The following is a 4129-nucleotide window of genomic DNA, read 5'->3' as shown; positions in this document are numbered from 1 at the left end:
TCAAACTCATGTCCATTGAGTCGGTGATGCCATCCAGCCATCTCATCCTCTGTCGCCCCCTTCTCCTCCTGCCCCCAATCCCTCCCAGCATCAGGGTCTTTTCCAGTGAGTCAACTCTTCGCATCAGGTGGCCAAAGTATTCGCGTTTCAGCTTCAGCATCAGTCCTTCCAATGAACACCCAGGATTGATCTCCTTTAGGATGGACTGGTTGGATCTCCTTGCAGTCCAAGGGTCAAGAGTCTTTAACACCACAGTTCAAAAGCATCAATTTTTTGGCGCTCAGCTTTCTTCACCATCCAACTCACATCCATACATGACCACTGGAAAAACCATAGCCTTGACCAGACGGATCTTTGTTGGCAAAGTAATGTCTCTGCTTTTTAATATACTATCTAGGTTGGTCATAACTTTCCTTCCAAGGAGTAAGCATCTTTTAATTTCATGGCTACAATCACCATCTGCAGTGATTTTGGAGCCCAAAAAAATAAAGTCTGACACTGTTTACACTGTCTCCCCATCTATTTGCCATGAAGTGATGGGACCAGATGCCATGATCAAATCTGAATGTTGAGCTTTAAACCAACTTCACTCTCCTCCTTCACTTTCATCAAGAGGCTTTTTAGTTCCTCTTCACTTTCTGTCCTAAGGGTGGTATCATCTGCATGTCTGAGGTTATTGATATTTCTCCCGCCAATCTTGATTCCAGCTTGTGCTTCCTCCAACCCAGCGTTTCTCATGATGTGCTCAACATATAAGTTAAACAAGTAGGGTGACAATATACAGCCTTGATGTACTCCTTATTTGGAACCAGTCTGTTGTTCCATGTCCAGTTCTAACTATTACTTCGTGATCTGCATATAGGTCTCTCAAGAGGCAGGTCAGGTGGTCTGGTATTCCCATCTCTTTCAGAATTTTCCAGTTTATTGTGATCCATGCAGTCGAAGGCTTTGGCATAGTCAATAAAGCAGAAATAGATAATTTTCTGGAATTCTCTTGCTTTTCCAATGATCCAGCGGATGTTGGCAATTTGATCTCTGGTTCCTCCGCCTTTTCTAAAACCCGATTGAACATCTGGAAGTTCCCAGTTCATGTACTGCTGAAGCCTGGCTTGAAGAATTTTGAGCATTACTTGACTAGCATGTGAGATGAGTGCAATTGTGCGGTAGTTTGAGCATTCTTTGGCATTGCCTTTCTTTGGGATTGGAATGAAAACTGACCTTTTCCAGTCCTGTGGCCACTGCTGAGTTTTCCAAATTTGCTGGCATATTGAGTGCAGCACTTTCACGGCATCATCGTTAAGGATTTGAAATAGCTCAACTGTAATTCCATCACCTCCACTAGCTTTGTTCGTAGTGATGCTTTCTAAGGCCCACTTGACTTCACATTCCAGGATGTCAGACTCTAGGTGAGTGAATCACACCATTGTGATTATCTGGGTTGTGACGATCTTTTTTGTACAGTTCTTCTGTGTATTCTTGCCACCTCTTCTTAATACCTTCTGCTTCTGTTAGGTCCATACCATTTCTGTCCTTTATCAAACCCATCTTTGCATGAAATGTTCCCTTGGTATCTCTAATTTTCTTGAAGAGATCTCTAGTCTTTCCCATTCTTCTGTTGTTTTTCTCTATTTCTTTGCATTGATCACTGAGGAAGGCTTTCTTATTTCTCCTTGCTATTCTTTGGAACTCTGCATTGAATGGGAATATCTTTCCTTTTCTCCTTTGCTTTTCACTTCTCTTCTTTTCACAACTATTTCTAAGGCCTCCTCTGACAACCATTTTGCCTTTTTGCATTTCTTTCCCATGGGGATGGTCTTGATCCCTGTCTTCTGTATAATGTCACAAACCTCCATCCATAGTTCATCAGGCACTCTGTCTATCGGATCTAGTCCCTTAAATCTATTTCTCACTTCCACTGTATAGTCATAAGGGATTTGATTTAGGTCATACCTGAATGGTCTAGTGGTTTTCCCTACTTTCTTCAATTTAAGTCTGAATTTGGCAATAAGGAGTTCATGATCTGAGCCACAGTCAGCTCCCAGTCTTGTTTTTGCTGACTGTATAGAGCTTCTCCATCTTTGCCTGCAAAGAATATAATCAATCTGATTTCGGTGTTGACCATCTGCTGATGTCCATGTGTAGAGTCTTCTCTTGCATTGGTGGAAGAGGGTGTTTGCTATGACCAGTGCGTTCTCTTGGCAAAACTCTATTAGCCTTTGCCCTGCTTCATTCTGTACTCCAAGGCCAAATTTACCTGTTAATCCAAGTGTTTCTTGACTTGCAACTTTTGCATTCCAGTCCCCTATAATGAAAAGGACATCTTTTTTGGGTGTTAGTTCTAAAAGGTCTTGTAGGTCTTTATAGAACCATTCAACTTCAGCTTCTTCAGTGTTACTGGTTGGGGCATAGGCTTGGATTACAGTGATATTGAATGGTTTGTCTTGGAAACAAACAGAGATCATTCTGTCATTTTTGAGATTGCATCCAAGTACTGCATTTTGGGCTCTTTTGTTGACCATGATGGCTACTCTGACAGAATGCGGTCCACTGGAGAAGGGAATGGCAAACCACTTCAGTATTCTTGCCTTGAGAACCCCATGAACAGTATGAAAAGGCAAATGATAGGATACTGAAAGAGGAACTCCCCTGGTTGGTAGGTGCCCAATATGCTACTGGAGATCAGTGGAGAAATAACTCCAGAAAGAATGAAGGGATGGAGCCAAAGCAAAAACAATACCCAGTTGTGGATGTGTCTGGTGATAGAAGAAAGGTCTGATGCTGTAAAGAGCAATATTGCATAGGAACCTGGAATGTTGGGTCCATGAATCAAGGCAAATCGGAAGTGGTCAAACAGGAGATGGCAAGAGTGAATGTTGACATTCTAGGAATCAGCGAACTAAAATGGACTGGAATGGGTGAATTTAACTCAGATGACCATTGTATCTACTACTGTGGGCAGGGATCCCTTAGAAGAAATGGAGTAGCCATCATGGTCAACAAAAGAGTCCGAAATGCAGTACTTGGATGCAATCTCAAAAACGATAGAATGATCTCTGTTCGTTTCCAAGGCAAACCATTCTTCACTTTAGTAGACCATAAAAAATGTTCCCTGACTGAGTAAAATGTAAGGTATCATTAATATCTTAGTTATAGTGGCATGTGTGCATGCGTGCTCAGTCGTGTCTGTCTCTTTGCAACCCTGTGGACTGTAGCCCACCAGGCTCTTCTGCTCATGGGATTCTCCAGGCAAGAATACTCAAGTTGATTGCCATGCCCTCCTCCAGGGGATCCTTCTGACCCAGGGACTGAACCCATGTCTCCTGCAGCTCCTGTATTGCAGGTGGATTCCTTACTGCTGACCCACCAGGGAAGCCCTGGATATAGTGGATAAGACACCAAATCTGGAATAAAAAATTTTGTATCTGAGTGTCAGCTCTGCCATTTGGATAAGCCATGTTGTCTTAGGCTCAGTCTCCTTGGGAAAATAGGAATTATTTCTAATATAATATATAAAATAATTATACAGTTATTTTAAATTTATTTTACAGCAGGATTCTCACAGAGGATTCAAAGTCCAGTAAGACATGCTCCCTGCCACTCAGAGGTCTAGTGGGTGAAACAGAACTGTAGACAAATAAATCCAGTGGGTAACAATAAAGGAACCCCAAAGGAATCATCATTTTTCTTTGTGTGTCTGCATCTGTGTGTGTACCTCTGAGCTGTGGAAATTAGAAAAAAAAAAAAACAACTTTGTTTTATAAGAAAAAGAAAAGAGTGTCTTGAAAGTTGATATTTGCTAGTCTTGAAATGGAGCAGGACCCTATGGTCCTTGCCACTACCCCCCACCATGTCCTCTGCCTGCCTTTTGTCTGTGGATAACTTTAGTCAAAGAACAAGTTTAATCAGAGAAGTGAGAAAAGCTGAAACAAAGGAAAACAGTCAGAGGAGACTAAATAATTATAGTGTAGTCATTAAACATAGTCAAGGACCTTTAGTTTTTTCCCAAGGGCTATAGATAATATTCTGAGCCACATCCTGTGAGCTGTCTTATAGATACAACACTAAGCAGAGAAGTTAATTACATGATGATCAGAATCTACCCAGGACATGAGCTGCCACAATTTCGAGA

The sequence above is a fragment of the Cervus elaphus genome, chromosome 20 (assembly GCF_910594005.1).
Source record: "Cervus elaphus chromosome 20, mCerEla1.1, whole genome shotgun sequence".
Taxonomy (NCBI): Eukaryota; Metazoa; Chordata; class Mammalia; order Artiodactyla; family Cervidae; genus Cervus; species Cervus elaphus.
The sequence above is the reverse complement of the archived record's forward strand: the minus strand, read 5'-3'. Positions refer to the sequence as shown.